The sequence below is a fragment of the Eucyclogobius newberryi genome, unplaced genomic scaffold (genome assembly GCF_026437365.1).
Source record: "Eucyclogobius newberryi isolate DKJ021-1_F unplaced genomic scaffold, fEucNew1.0.hap1 SCAF_13, whole genome shotgun sequence".
NCBI lineage: Eukaryota > Metazoa > Chordata > Actinopteri > Gobiiformes > Gobiidae > Eucyclogobius > Eucyclogobius newberryi.
In genome coordinates this window covers 32,493,313-32,510,812 of record NW_027315757.1, presented here as the reverse complement: position 1 = coordinate 32,510,812, position 17,500 = coordinate 32,493,313, and positions in this window count along the sequence as shown.

Below are 17,500 nucleotides of genomic sequence, written 5' to 3'. Positions count from 1 at the left end.
TGCGTGTTGTTCACTAGCAACAGAAACCATGGCAAAGCTTTCTAATTAGATACAGTATTTATAGTAGAACAATAGGGAGGTATAGTGTTGCTGGGTAGGCTTATTCGTTCGTGATAGACAAAGGAAGTCAAAACATAATGTACGTTAGTTAAAATAATGCTGCAAGTAAAAAAAGATTTAATTAGTTCCGGCATAAGTGATCAGACTTATTCATTTATTAACAGACGTGTTCCGTGTATTCCTGAAGACACAGACCAGCACATCAGTTACTCCTTTTTATTGTACATCTATTTGCACTTATAGAACAATTATTTATATCGCCCATTGTTAATGTCATATTACCCACTGCTTGTTATTTCCGCTCCGTGACACAAAAGTAAATGGTCATGTGACTGCGGCCAAGCACACCTGTATGAATCAGAGTGCCCCGCCCATTCAGCGGAGCATTATGCAATTTTGTTTTAAAATGTATATGCTCGGTTAAGTTAATTTTATATACTGGCATTCTGTAACTAAACTATATAACTGTTATCAGGGCCGCTGCTAGACATTTGGATGCCCTAAGCAGAGATGCTCAGTGGTGCCACCAGGCCTCCAACCAACTTCAAACGTGTAAAAAAATGCATAGGAGATTGATTCCTTCCTTTCCTGAGTTTTAATGTATCTATTTATTTATTATTTGTTTGTATAAATCACTGATGTAATATTATTAACAGCTCATTAATCAGTCCGGAAGTCTCTACATTTCCCTGCTCCAGCATCACCCAAAGCCCTTCTCCTGCTCTTCTCCAGATTGAGGCTCCAAAAATACTACAGGCTGCAAATTGTTGCCGCTTTCTGTTGCATTTATAAAGACATGAGTCAGCTGACTCACACACTAGCATGTGCCTGGTTGGTTGAATCTTCATGCCAACCTTAAAAGGTCCATTTACCATCATCTAGTATAGTTGTAGGTCTTCAAAGTATGTGTTTTACGCTCTACAAGGAGAGAGAGAAAGAGAGAGAGAGAAAGAGAGAAAAACTCTCAATCCGACTTATCTGGTCAAATTCGAAAGAGCCTTCCCTGTTGAGAATTGTTAATTGCCTAAATTGGCTGGTGCCCCACATAACTCTTAAAATACTTCATAAACACACCCACACACTTCAACAGTGTCAACTGAATGTCACCCTCTTCCCTAAGTGGAAGGACATGACTAACACTACAGTACTAGCAGTAATACTACAGTATGCAACTTCAATAAACACTGCCCAAGCAACTGGTGCTGTGACTTCGGACACCATCTGCCAGACGCTCACCCTTTCGTTCACAGCTGCCAAGCCCAAATGCTGCTTAATATTAACAAAATGTGGCAGAACAGCCTGCAGGTGGGCTTTGCCATTTAAAATGTTCCTTTTGATTGGCCATTAGTGTCAGCTGTCAATTTAAGTGTGTCACTCACATCACTTACCCTCTGACCTCACTTACTTCAGGACCCCTGTGTTGTCCCTCGTCACACTTTGTCTCCAAGTATTGAAGCAACTTACACCTTTTTTTGTGGCACTAATTGGGGTTTCTAAATGTTTAAGGTCTAGTTTAAGCCCACACGTGTGGCTGTCGGGTGGATTGGCTTTGCTGTGTTCCAGTCCAAGCTGCGCATGTCCTGACTTCAGGTTTGTGGTCAAAGCTTAGTGTAAACCTCAGCCCAGTCAAAGTACTGATCCATCTTTATATTACAGCCGAGTAGTTCTCCCACATGTCAATCACTCCCTGCGTCCTACTGCACACCTGCAGCCTCGTACCCAGGGTTACAGCACGTTTCTCTGGCTGCGTGGCTGATATGCCGGTGTGTGTTTAGCAAAGCGAGCAGCTAGTTCATTCAGTGTACAGTACAAAAATGGCCCTGGGACGACAGAGAAAGACTGTGTTCGAGCTCAGAAGAGACAAAAATCTGCGGAGACAGGAGATGCGATGTGATCTGTCGCGAACTGTAAAATGACTTCAAGCTGACTAATTTAAATAATTGATATCATGTCATAACTTAAACCTTGCCTCTGTCTACTAAACAACAAAATTGTGTTGGGAAGGCCCCTGAGTGAGAATGGAGATGTGAAGTAGAGTGAGGAATCTGTAGTGGGAGTAGATATTGTAGGGGGGACCCAGGGCTACTCTGATGACAGGGGTGATGACAAGGATGCTGCCGGACCTGTCACAGATGAGTCCAAGGCCTTTGATGAAGACCCTGTGGGAAATAACTTTAATGACTCCTTCGCTGGCCGCGATGAAAATTGTTGTGGTGCTGCTGCTGATGAGTCCTTAACTGGAGACGGTGGAGGTGATTGTGGAGCAGTTGGAGCTGAATCCTTTGCTGATGGTGGTGGAGCCTTTGGTGGAGGCTGTGGTTGTGGTGGTGGTGTTGTTGATGTTGAAACATTGGCTCGGTCACTGGCTGAAGGAGCAGGAATCCTCTCTCATTCCTCTCTTCTTTGACTTTCTGCTCAGGACCCTGTCCAGGCCCAGTCCAATGCCTCAGAGCATGGAGCAGGTTCTCCGTCAGCACCATCACTCCACCTCTGCACCATCACTCCACCTCTGCATAGGTGTGGGCCATTTCTCTTAAACAGGTCCTCTCATTTCCAGAATAGATAGAAGTTCCCAATGTAGTGCAATCCTCTAGGTGCACACTCTTTGGACAGCCATGTGTTCAGCTGGAGCAGCCGGCTATGCTTGTTTATCTTAAGAGGTCCACTTATAAATATTTTGATTTCCATTTTATCAAGCACGTCAAATAACTTCAAGAAGTCTCTTTTCAAAACTTCAGTCTGTTCCCGTCGTATGTCCACTGCACCACGTGCACAATCAGCTGTTTTACTTCTCGATGTGTGACCAAAACATTAGGAACGAGTGACATTATCCCAGAAACAGTGACGCTGGGAAAATAATTTATTTTTTTCGTGTAAAACATGAGTTATTGCACCATGCCCTATCAGAGTGACCTTAACGTTTGACAAAGATTTTGTGCAGCCTTTTACACGTCATGTATTACATTTGTATTACAAAAAGAAAACCAAAGAAAACCTAAACAGATGATTAACTTGGTATACTGTACCCGCACAATATACACCGTTGTTGAATCTTGAACAGACCTGTTACCTCTGTAGGAGAACTGCAGGGGGTCCAGCAGGGGGGAGGTGAAGGACTTGAGGTGGGGGAGGACCAGGCGCTCAAATGACTTTATGACAGGGACAATGATGGACGACTTGAAGCAGGCTGGGACATGGCATGACTCCAGGGAGGTGTTAAAAATGCCAGTGAAGACAGGGGCCAGCTCGCCTGCACAGTGTCTTAAGGTGGCCAGGGTGACACCGTCTGGTCCAGCAGCTTTTTGTGGTTTGGATTTACGAAATAGTCTGCACACGTCCTGTTCCTGAACTGTGAGAGGGGTGGGGGAGGTGGGGGGACCGGGGTTGGGTTGGCAGAGATTGCCACAGTGTGGGAGGGGGTGTCAAATCTGCAGTAGAAGGAATTGAATTGTCGAGCCAGTTTTCTGTCATCTACAGAAGGGGGGGCTCTGGGCTTGTAGTTTGTGAGAAGCCGGAGCCCACTCCACAGAGAGGCGGGGCCACTCCACACAGAGGCGGGGCCACTCCACACAGAGGCGGAGCCACTCCACTTTGAGAACTGCTGCTTCAGATGCGAATTGTACTGAGATCTGGCTCTCGACACCTCCCTGCTAAATCCGTACTTTGCATCTTTGTAGCGCTCTCTATCACCGGCCCTATGCGCAGCCTCCTTCTGCCGCCTCGACTGCCTCAGTTTTGATGTGAACCAGGGTTTGTCCTGGTTGAAAGTGACTTTAGTGTTTGATGGTATAATGCTGTCCTCACAGAATCGAATGTATGACGTCACAGTGTCCATGTACTCATCCAAACTGTGGCAGCTCTGAAAACCTCCCCCAGACGTATGAGCAGATGAGCTAATTTGTCTCTAGATTTAATCAAATATAATTTATTGATCAAATTATTGCTGCAAACCGTGATGTATTTTTCTCCATATTTTTATTGAATATTTTTAGAAGTAATATAAAACATAAGGTAAGGAGTCATCACAAAAGTAGGAGCAGGGGCGGAGCACAGAGAGGCAGCAGAGGGATGAGGCTCCACTGAGAACCTGGGTTACCTGGTAACAACATAGGTTAACCCCAACTGTGCCACCATTGTTTTATAAATAATGGGTTCATTATCTTGGTGCGAAATGCAATCATAATGTATGCATAAATGATAGAAGTTTACGACTTTACTATTTGTGGATCTAGTATGTGCCAGATCAGAAATGTCGGAAAAGACATGTGTTTTGTGCTTTCTGGTTTCAAAACTACATCAAAAACATACAAAAATACGATCAGAATTCTAGCCAGACACATAACTATTGGACTAATGTGTACAAAGGTCTTGCCTGAAGTGCTGCCTGGTGGTTGAGTGGTTATGGCACAGCACACAGATACCAGGTTCCAGGTTCAAATCCCTACTCTGACAATCCACTGTATGTCCTCCCTTCTCTCTCATCCCCATTTCACACTGTCCTTGCCTGTCTAATATAGCCTTCGGGCCTAAAAATTATTATTTTTTTAAAAAGGAAAAAAAGACATTTTGCCTACGGCCCCAAAAGAGATGAATTTATGAACTGACACTGAAAAGGCTGGATCTGTGAATTTAAACGGAATCAAACATGCTTTTATCTTATATTGTGTTGAAGGAACTATACATTTGAGCATGCAATAATTACTGGTTAACGGTTGGACTTCCTGAAATGCCTGTGGAGAAGAAGCCCTTCATTGTCAATGCAAACCACATTCTACTTTGTGCTTTTCGCAATAGCCTATGATTGCCACAGCTTGATCACTGCACAAGACTCTACTTAATTCCAACCTCAGCATGCTTTCTGCCATGAGCTCAACACCGTCTGCAGTTTCCATAGAGATTTAAGTTATTTACATGCGCAATTAGCCTGCCCACACAATAAACTGTTTACAATGATGCGTAATCAGCCCGCTACCCACACCTCCATCACGTATGTCGTTCTCACTCTTCACTTTCTATAAAACCCGACTGATCCGACTGATTAATGCATTGTTTTGACAGAAAGGCTGCGAAACATATGCCTTCGGTGAACAGTCACAATCAAGCTTCGGTCAATAGACAGCACTCAGCCCCCCCCCCCCTCGCTCCCCCCGTCCACCACCTCACAGCTTTGTGTAATAAACGCAGCACTACAGCAAACAAAGACAATAGAGTCAAAATCACTAAGTACGCTGGGACCGAATAGCAGTCGTTTCCACTCCCCTCCGTGGGTCAATCCATCACAATTACCCCAATAATATTTGCCCGGACAAACAAAGTTGGATGGATCGGGAAGAGACAAAATGGTATTGACAAATATGAACAAGGCGTTTGATAGTGATCACGGGTTTGTCTGAGTACAGCGGTGTCATCACATTCCAGTTAGTAACGTATAGTAAACTGTTCTGGAAAATGTCAAATAATGAATAAAATTATCATGTAAAGAGAGGTTAGAGCAAAATGTCACGTTAGATCGTCAGATGGATGTATCCAGTTCACATCATCAGAATGTCCAGATTGTGGCTGTGTTGTGGAGCACTTTGAGGACCTCGGGGTGTTTAAGTTACACTGCATGGGACAAATGTTCAGACAGATGTGGTGTGTCTGTGGCTTTTGGTATATATAGATGCGATCAACAATTGTTCTGTGTCGATTAAGGACAGATGGGATTCTGGGAGGGAAAGATTTGTTTTTACTCACGCACACTTGTAAAACAGAAAATAGATCATCACAATTGGACTAAAGACAACTCGGCTCAAGTGCTGTTATGTGAGGTTGAAGGTTGAGAAAGCAGTGAGACGGCCGTGAACAGGGACTATTGGGACTGCTCTCTGTAACACCAATGATTTAATGTAGCTAATTATAATTGCGTAGCTGGAAATACTGCTGTGTTCATGTGGTCACTGTGATTCTGAAGTGAGAAGTCAAGATTTCTGTGCTTTTTAGCTTGTAAAATCGGGATTTTGATGTGACCAGTGTTAAAATCACACAGTTTTAAGCATTTAACAAAGCTAAGGAGTAAGGTTTGCTGTTGTTAGCTTTTCCCAAATCTAAATATCAGCTAGATAGATATTCATACTTTAGCTAGCAAATGTTAAATCTGAATTAAGCAGCAGTGTTGCACAAACATGTTGCTCTTATCTATGGACAACTGACAGTAAACCCCTCAATGCTGTGACGTTTAGTCAAAGAGCTCAAATGCTTAAGATGGATAGAAGATAGATTTTTATCAATCTCCATTCAGCAGGTGACGTGACGAGGTGTGGAAGTCAGGAAGCAGCTTTTGACACGAGTTCCCCAGTGGTTTCATGTTTAAAAATCACCCCAAGAACGTACATTACTCATTACAATAACATGAGCTTTGTACTTTGTTTTCACTCCTGTTTTTCTGGTCCCGACATTCATTTTCATTCCGGCAGCTTAACTCTTTTTTGGTCCAACATTTTAACCAGCACGAATCCAAAATCATGTTTTTAAAGCCTATCGTTTTCTATATTCTTCTGGCTACTCTGACCACAAACTGTATATTGATATTATTAATATCGATAAAAACTCGTCATTCACTCTGCAAACACACAACTTCAGTGATCACTTCAGAAGATCGGGTGAAGACACAGATTGCATTTCACCAAGGCCTTTTTAGTCCCTATCCCGCAACGTCTCCTTTTTTTATTTTTTTCATTAAACACTCCTCTGCCAATATTACAATTCGCAGTACACGACATTGTTAATTTCCAGCCCTCGACAGTTCAATCTCTTACAATTATCTGCGGAGTAAAACAAAGCGGGGGGAGATGTGCAGATTGTGAAGAGAGGGGGAAATAAAAAAAATAATAATTAAAAAACGTGCCGCAGGTAAAGACAAAACGCGAGGCGCAATAAGGCGTCCCATTACGGGCCTGTGGTTATCGGCGCGGCTCTGGCGAGATGTGGCAGATGAGACGGGGAACAGAAGGCCAGCGCCGGAGCACGCCTCGCATTAGGATCTCTTATTGCCACGATAATCACTGTTTGTCATCCGCCGCGCACGCTTCACACCTGTGGTACACGCGGCGCCGACTCCAGTTCGAGCGACGCCACCGAGAGCGAAAACCCCGCGCTCCACCGGCGTTACGCGCCCGAGTGCCGACGCATTTAGAATGAACAAATAGATAAAGATAGAATTAAATAAATAAGTAACAATCACATGCATTGCTCCTCCGCCGCGGTGCCTGGCAACCGGTATCTCGCCGTTGCCGTGGAAACAGTTGCTAGCCGAGAAAAAACGTGGAGGTGATTGGCAAGCGTGACAACAAGGAGGGAATAACATTTGACCCCGGCTCGCTGACAAGGGGGAGGCGAGTCGGGGAGAGGGAGGGCGGTGGGGCGAGGGCGGGCGTGGCAGTGCGGGGGGGGGGTGTTGTTTTGGGTGTGGGAGGGGCAGAGGATGGAGAGAGGAGCGTAAAAGAGGAGTGAACACACTGAAGCAGCTCTGTACTCCTCCTCACTGGATCAAATGTGTCGTGTTGCGTCGCGTTTAGACGTTTTAAAGCCAAATAAGAATACAAACATGAAGGACCGGCTTTCAAATACAGACCAAAGATGCGTTTGAATCAGCCAAGGAGACACTAAATGTGTTCTGAACGCCTCTCTTTGTAGATCCTTCAAAACTTTGCAAACCAAAACATTGTGAATTCCGGATTGGAGGCGACAGAAGTGAAGTGGAACATAGTGTGATTTGAATAGAGATGTTGTTTTGACATTAGCCGTCACTCAGGTTTAAATAATCTCAGAGTCCGGTTTTAATATATAAGTGTAATTTACATTACTTTGCTTTTTTCTTTTCTTTTCTTCATTTAATAAGGATTATGATTGGCAGTTAACACGATTAATTAAAGCAAAATCCAGATTTATATTCATTTGTATTTGTTTTTTGCTGGACAAATCCTGTACTTGCAGAAAAGTTGATCCCACAGTAGTTTTTCATGTTATCAACTGATATAATACTTCACCATAAATTATACTTTTGTGAATCTCAAATACAATTTTGAGGCTAAAAAGTGTTCTTAACTGTCAGATAATCGTACAGACTCAAAAAAAAAGATTAAAGATACACTATGTGTACATTTTCTGGTGGTGTCTTGTTGCTTTACTTGGAATGTTCCAGAGTAAACATATCTATAACATATATATTCTCATTATAGAGTTGATGGGTGAGTAGAAATGGGAGCATTCATACCTCTTTGTGAGTCTGGTCTGTGAGCTCTATCAAGGCCACAAGAAACAAAGACGTCAGGAGGGAATTCAGGACAAATGAAGTGTGAAAGAAACCATTTTCTGTTTGAAAATGTCAGTGTAAAATCTGTTAAAAAATGGTCATAAACGTAGTATTTACAGCATGTTGACCTTGCAGAATAAAAACATCTTCTTTTTTCTTTTCTTTTTAAGTTGATTGTGGAACGTTCAGCTTGCTTTTATAATAAATATGCAAATCATGTTTATCACACATTTCCATTGTAATTTCAAAGACAGAAAGGAAGTCATTTTTCATTGACAAGCGAAGAGAAGGGTGGACACTATAGCGCGGGCTCCAGACTGCTCTGCTGTGACCATGAGAGGCGAGGATGGAGAGAACAGGTAAAAGAAAAGTACATTTAGAAATCTATGCCCTGAAGCGCCTCTTCCCCTCCCTCCTCAGCGCAGCCTCTATAGTGTGCACAGCCATAAGTCATTGAATCAAACGCATCTGTATGTGAGGCAGAGCGGTGAATGAACCGGCGCTGAAAGAGCTGCATGTTGCATTTATTTTAAGCATTATCATTTATATAGAGGCATTCATATTTGAAAGGCCAAAGGACGAATGGAATCAATGTAGGACGTATGTCTCTGTGTGAGGTCCATTTATTATCACTTTAATCCAAAATTCACCCTCAACAGTGAACAGAAATGTGAATGTTTTGTAAAGTACATGTAGTTTTAGAATGAAGTGGGTTAATTAAACTACGTATTCATGTCTAGTTTAAATGTAAAAATATATGTAACGTTTTATGCAGAAATCCAAAAAGTGTCCTGTGGTACCATAAGAATAATAAGACAAAAAACAGAAGGAACTCATCTGTTATTTATATATATTTAAGCACCAGGACCAGCTCTGGGGTTCACGGCTCAAGCCACAGGAATAAAACTGCACTTTTTCTGACTTGAATGTGCAGATGTTGGATTTAATTCCTGAGAAATACACAAACCGGTATAAAACATATATCATTTGGGATGGGACAGTTACATAATTACTAACACACATTACACATGATAGACAATGATGATTTTTTAACTTGGCAAAATTGTAAGGAATGTGCTCTCAAAATATCTTGTGTAGAAACCTTCCTTACATTTGTACAAAGTCATGTACATTTGCCATTTATATGTATTGTGTATTAGACAGGAACAGATACAACAAAGGTTTTTCTGCTGAGTCTGGTTCTCGATCCTCCTGCATTCAAACAGAAAGAAAGAGACACATGTTTACCGTTCAAAACTTCAATATGTTTCCTTCTAATGAGTGTGAGCTTTTGTGCCACGTTTCTATGCATCCACACAGGGAAATGGACAGAACAGCGCAGAGGACAGACGAACGCTTACATATCTGTATCTGTTTCGCATATAGAGCATAAAAGCGCCTCATCCCTTCTCCTCGATTCAGAACGTTTCTCGCTCTCTCTTTCCTCTTTCTTTCGCTCCCTAAGCTCCCGTATAAAACTGTCGACACGCACCCTTTATGACTTTTTCCCCCCGCTTGTATGTTCCGCCGCTGTCTTCACTCCACTGCCGCTCTCTGTGCCTGGCTAAACTAATAAGGGTGTGATTAATGGTCTGCTAATTGCTGTAATCTCCGTTAATTAGAGTGGAGAATCTTCAGGGCTCGGAGTGCTTTAGCGAGAGATGCACGTTGTTGCACTGATGTGGAGGAAGAGCGAGACTGGCATCCTCTCACGGCACAGCCACAACGAGGAGGACGAGAGCCGGGAGTTATGGAACAATGGAAATCAGTTTTCATCTTGACAGTAATAAATGACCAGCGTGTTAAACAAAAGAAAGACGGTTCGTGTGTGTTGTCTTTGATTTCTGCATGATCCTGATGGAAGACACGGTGTTTCAGGAACAGCTTCTCTCATTTTGCCCGTGGAGCGCGTTCCCATCGCCATAGGAACCAAAGTATTTTCAACTCCATTAAAAAGTCAGGTTTTCTTAACTTTTCTACATCTTTGTGTTTCGACGTGTTGCTTCTCTTTTTTACAATAGAGAATTAAGAAATGTTAAAAAATGTGATTATCGGCATAAAAATACTGCTGTAAAAATGTTGAAATGACCAAAGAATAAAAGTAAATGGGTTTTTCTGGTGCAGTAGACGTCTTAGGACAATAAAACTGTTGCTAGAGTCACTCCTGACGACTCTTTATGCACTTCTGTTGCTTCTATGAATCCTTTATAGTCTAAATCATTGATGCCTTGTCCAACATAAAAAACACAAAAACAAAACTTTTGAAATGAAAATAACAGATATTTTTTTCGACAAAATTAGCTTTTATCAAATCTACCAGATTTAATTTAATTCCAAATACTTGCTTGTGTCAGAACGTCGCGTTGTTGACAATTACTGACAATAACAGCACGTTTCTCTTTATAACATCTCTCTTTATTCTTTTAAAAGTTCAAAGAAAACCATTTTGACATTTTCCAAAGAGAAAACTGGGATTTTTGCAATTATTCCATGCACTTATTTCTAATTAACAGCGGGAATTCTTGTTCCGGAAGCCAATAAAGCTGTCTAAATGTGCACTTTAATTTGCCTCTTTATACAAATTCTGCAAATTCACATCACATAAAAAGATCTCCATTTCTAAAGCCGTGCCTTCGAGATCTCTTCAGCAGCACTGGTGGAAATTGAAGGTGAAGTGTGCATTTGAATAGCATTGAACGGCTGTATACGCAGTCAAATTGACGCTGATTTCTGCTTCTAAAGTCACCGTGAGGCCATAAAACAGTCCATGAAACAGTCACGCATCAGCTCGGAAGAGGTCAATATTTTACAAAGCCGCCCGACAAAGAGACTGCACAACATACGGAGAACGTGAAGGAGAAGAAAGCCGGGCGTCCAGATGCTCTGAGGACCCACGCAGAGGAGGAGACCGGAGTCAGGAGAGGTGACACTCAACAAGTGATGGAAGGACAAACTGTGTGTTAACGTACCAGGAAATGTCGTGAAAAGATATTTTACTGACAAAAAAACATGCTTTAAAAACGTATATTCTTACTCTGCATTGTCTTAGTGGAGCAATATCACACGGCTGAACATCCAGGCACAGCAGCAACATCTCCATGGAGACAAGCACCATCTGCAGTAGACTGGGCCTGACCATATGTATTGGCAAGGTTCTTTTTTTCTTTATTTTTTGGGATTATTATAACTGTTATGGAACTGTTATGAAAAAATGTGCGTGTATGTACTCACAGGCACATGTATGTACTCACAGGCACATGTATGTACTCACAGGCACATGTATGTACTCACAGGCACATGTATGTTCTCACAGGCACATGTATGTACTCACAGGCACATGTATGTTCTCACAGGCACATGTATGTTCTCACAGGCACATGTATGTACTCACAGGCACATGTATGTACTCACAGGCACATGTATGTACTCATAGGCACATGTATGTACTCACAGGCACATGTATGTACTCACAGGCACATGTATGTACTCACAGGCACGTGTATGTTCTCACAGGCACATGTATGTACTCACAGGCACATGTATGTTCTCACTGGCACATGTATGTTCTCACAGGCACATGTATGTTCTCACAGGCACATATATGTTCTCACAGGCACATGTATGTACTCACAGGCACATGTATGTACTCACAGGCACATGTATGTACTCACAGGCACATGTATGCTCTCACAGGCACATGTATGTTCTCACAGGCACATGTATGTTCTCACAGGCACATGTATGTTCTCACAGGCACATGTATGTTCTCACAGGCACATATATGTTCTCACTGGCACATGTATGTTCTCACAGGCACATGTATGTTCTCACAGGCACATATATGTTCTCACAGGCACATGTATGTTCTCACAGGCACATGTATGTTCTCACAGGCACATGTATGTTCTCACAGGCACATGTATGTTCTCACAGGCACATGTATGTTCTCACAGGCACATGTATGTACTCACAGGCACATATATGTTCTCACAGGCACATATATGTTCTCACAGGCACATTAATGTACTCACAGGCACATGTATGTACTCACAGGCACGTGTATGTTCTCACAGGCACATGTATGTACTCACAGGCTCATGTATGTTCTCACAGGCACGTGTATGTTCTCACAGGCACATGTATGTACTCACAGGCTCATGTATGTTCTCACAGGCACGTGTATGTTCTCACAGGCACATGTATGTTCTCACAGGCACATGTATGTTCTCACAGGCACATGTATGTTCTCACAGGCACATGTATGTTCTCACAGGCACATGTATGTTCTCACAGGCACATGTATGTACTCACAGGCACATGTATGTTCTCACAGGCACATGTATGTTCTCACAGGCACATGTATGTTCTCACAGGCACATTAATGTACTCACAGGCACATGTATGTACTCACAGGCTCATGTATATTCTCACAGGCACGTGTATGTACTCACAGGCACATGTATGTTCTCACAGGCACATGTATGTTCTCACAGGCACATATATGTTCTCACAGGCACATGTATGTTCTCACAGGCACATGTATGTTCTCACAGGCACATGTATGTTCTCACAGGCACATGTATGTACTCACAGGCACATGTATGTTCTCACAGGCACATGTATGTATTCACAGGCACATGTATGTACTCACAGGCACATGTATGTTCTCACAGGCACATGTATGTTCTCACAGGCACATGTATGTTCTCACAGGCACATGTATGTACTCACAGGCACATGTATGTTCTCACAGGCACATGTATGTACTCACAGGCACATGTATGTTCTCACAGGCACATGTATGTTCTCACAGGCACATGTATGTACTCACAGGCACATGTATGTACTCACAGGCACATGTATGTTCTCACAGGCACATGTATGTACTCACAGGCACATGTATGTTCTCACAGGCACATGTATGTTCTCACAGGCACATGTATGTTCTCACAGGCACATGTATGTACTCACAGGCACATATATGTTCTCACAGGCACATGTATGTACTCACAGGCACATGTATGTACTCACAGGCACATGTATGTTCTCACAGGCACATGTATGTTCTCACAGGCACATGTATGTTCTCACAGGCACATGTATGTACTCACAGGCACATGTATGTTCTCACAGGCACATGTATGTACTCACAGGCACATGTATGTTCTCACAGGCACATGTATGTTCTCACAGGCACATGTATGTACTCACAGGCACATGTATGTACTCACAGGCACATGTATGTTCTCACAGGCACATGTATGTACTCACAGGCACATGTATGTTCTCACAGGCACATGTATGTACTCACAGGCACATGTATGTACTCACAGGCACATGTATGTTCTCACAGGCACATGTATGTTCTCACAGGCACATGTATGTACTCACAGGCACATGTATGTTCTCACAGGCACATGTATGTACTCACAGGCACATGTATGTTCTCACAGGCACATGTATGTTCTCACAGGCACATGTATGTACTCACAGGCACATGTATGTTCTCACAGGCACGTGTATGTTCTCACAGGCACATGTATGTACTCACAGGCTCATGTATGTTCTCACAGGCACGTGTATGTTCTCACAGGCACATGTATGTTCTCACAGGCACATGTATGTACTCACAGGCACATGTATGTTCTCACAGGCACATGTATGTTCTCACAGGCACATGTATGTACTCACAGGCACATGTATGTTCTCACAGGCACATGTATGTACTCACAGGCTCATGTATGTTCTCACAGGCACATGTATGTTCTCACAGGCACATGTATGTACTCACAGGCACATGTATGTTCTCACAGGCACATGTATGTATTCACAGGCACATGTATGTTCTCACAGGCACGTGTATGTTCTCACAGGCACATGTATGTACTCACAGGCTCATGTATGTTCTCACAGGCACGTGTATGTTCTCACAGGCACATGTATGTACTCACAGGCACATGTATGTTCTCACAGGCACATGTATGTACTCACAGGCACATGTATGTACTCACAGGCACATGTATGTTCTCACAGGCACATGTATGTTCTCACAGGCACATTAATGTACTCACAGGCACATGTATGTATTCACAGGCTCATGTATATTCTCACAGGCACGTGTATGTACTCACAGGCACATGTATGTTCTCACAGGCACATGTATGTTCTCACAGGCACATGTATGTTCTCACAGGCACATGTATGTTCTCACAGGCACATGTATGTACTCACAGGCACATGTATGTTCTCACAGGCACATGTATGTATTCACAGGCACATGTATGTACTCACAGGCACATGTATGTTCTCACAGGCACATGTATGTTCTCACAGGCACATGTATGTACTCACAGGCACATGTATGTTCTCACAGGCACATGTATGTTCTCACAGGCACATGTATGTACTCACAGGCACATGTATGTTCTCACAGGCACATGTATGTACTCACAGGCACATGTATGTTCTCACAGGCACATGTATGTACTCACAGGTACATGTATGTTCTCACAGGCACATATATGTTCTCACAGGCACATGTATGTTCTCACAGGCACATGTATGTTCTCACAGGCACATGTATGTACTCACAGGCACATGTATGTTCTCACAGGCACATGTATGTACTCACAGGCACATGTATGTTCTCACAGGCACATGTATGTTCTCACAGGCACATGTATGTTCTCACAGGCACATGTATGTACTCACAGGCACATGTATGTTCTCACAGGCACATGTATGTACTCACAGGCACATGTATGTTCTCACAGGCACATGTATGTTCTCACAGGCACATGTATGTTCTCACAGGCACATATATGTTCCCATATATAGATATAGAAGTTGTTGTTTTTTTCAAGTCGAGCTGTTTGATACTGCGTTGACCTTTTCAGACGTGATTTTACAATTTTTTTAAAGGAAATCAAAGCTAATTTTACCCTTAATTAGAGTGTTCCTGTGAGTCATACTGGCTAATGGATGTGTTAGTGACCAGTGAGCGCTGTAATGTCATCCGCTGCGTCAATCTAAAGTCCACAGAAACCTCTGTTTTTGGATTCAAAAATGACCGTGTTTTCATCGGACGGCTTTAGTAAGAGTTCAAAAGTGCATTACTCATTACTGAAGTTATTCATCGGACTATTCACTAAAGAATTTCAATTGCAAAATGTCCATGCAAGTACATTCTTTTCTTTCACTTGATGGCATATTTGGAGAAACAGTTTCACTAATCGTCATTTGTACTGAAATGAGTTTGAATTTGTTTGTATCTCTCTTTTGTTGAGACACAAAAGGATATAGGCTCTTATAAGTGTAGAAGAACATTTGTGTGTAGGTGCCTTATGTGACTTTTCCAGTGAAGGGAACAACACTTTCTTGTCTCCATGGAGATGTTTCATGGCATTGAACATTTACAGGTGTTTTTACTGCTCAAAATGACCTTGAAAAGATGCTTTTTTGTTATATCTGGCGTCACCTCTCCACAAATCTGACCTGTCATGTGACCTTTTGGCCTCACTTACTTGTCTCCATGGAAATAGATGAGTTTAATGCCATTCTGTGATACATTCCAGGCAAGAAATAACATCTGAGGAGAAAACATGAATCCTCCAGCCTCAGTTACAGGACAATGCAGGATGAATCAAACATGCATGAATCAATCCATCAATCAATCCATCAATCAATCCATCAATCAATCCATCAATCAATCCATCAATCAATCCATCAATCCAGCAATCAATCAATCAATCAATCAAAATACTATCAAAACTCAGTACGGTTCATGAGGAGGAAACACTAAAGTTGATTTTGCGTTCTACAGTATGTGCCGTAAGTATTTCTAACATACAGGGCTGTGTAGATGGATAAAAGGGTCATTAAGTCCAGCGTGTTGTCTTGACCCAGTTTCGTGCCGGTTTGTGTATCGGCCTGTGTTTAAACCCAGAGGTGTGAAGCCTGCCACCCCTGCCACCCCCTGCCCCGGGGACATCCTCGCACATGCCCACCACACAGGTGACTCCGCAGTGTCGCGCCTTTCGTCGGTGAGGTGGGCAGCAGGTAACCCGGAGTGACAGCCGGGCGTCCGCAGACCGCTCCGCAGACCGCTCCCCCCCCCACACGTGCGGCCCCGGAAAAAAAAAAACCCGACCCAGCGGAGGCAGGTGGGGCAGGTCTGACAGATGTGGCGGCCCCGCGTCACAAACACGGGGGCCCCAGCTGGTCGCATGTGGCTCTTCCGCTCCAGTGGTGCCGCGTGAACATCCCAACACGAGAGGGGTTAAGCGGCAGTGACAAGTGCAGGGACACGGAGGCAGATGCATGAGGTGTTTAAAGGGGAAGTGCGGCGTACGACTGTGTGGGGGGGAACACATCTCCAGCTTTATTTTAGGTGATGAGACTTTATAAGGTAAGGTAACTTTATTTGTACCCGAGGGTAGATGTGGTTGCAGGTAAAAAAGAGTAGGCTGCTTTACACACACACATAGACAACATTAATGACATAACAGAGACGACTAGTGCTCCAGACATAGAGACGTGGATAATAAGTATACAAACAGTTATTAGTGTCAGAATATGGTGGATAAAAATTACATAAAATACAGAGTAACAGCCATCATAGATAATAGATTTTTTTTAGAAGTCCAGAATAAATAAATAAATAGGTTAAGAAGGCTGTGCAGTCTGACTATTTAGTATTTTAATAGCTGAGGGAACAAAACTGCCCCTGTATCTCTTAGTTTTGCACAGAGGCATTATATGTACCTGCGGCCGGATGGAAGAAGCTGAAATTCAGCATTTAGTGGATGGGATCCGTCTTCTAAGATAAGATAAGATAAGATATTCCTTTATTGTCCACACATGGGGAAATTTCATTGCTGCAACGCAGGTAGATACAGAGGAAAAGAACAGATCATTTATAGGAAGTTTGAAAAACACTCTCAATAGAAGATCTCCTATAAACAAAAACTCCTATAGACAAAACCTCCCAATTCCCAACAAGGGATGGAGGGGAAAAATAATAAAGATGAAATAAATAAATAAATAAATACCATTGCATGTGATCACGACAGTAATTGCACATGAATCACGACAGTAATTGCACATGAATCACGACAGTAATTGCACATGAATCACGACAGTAATTGC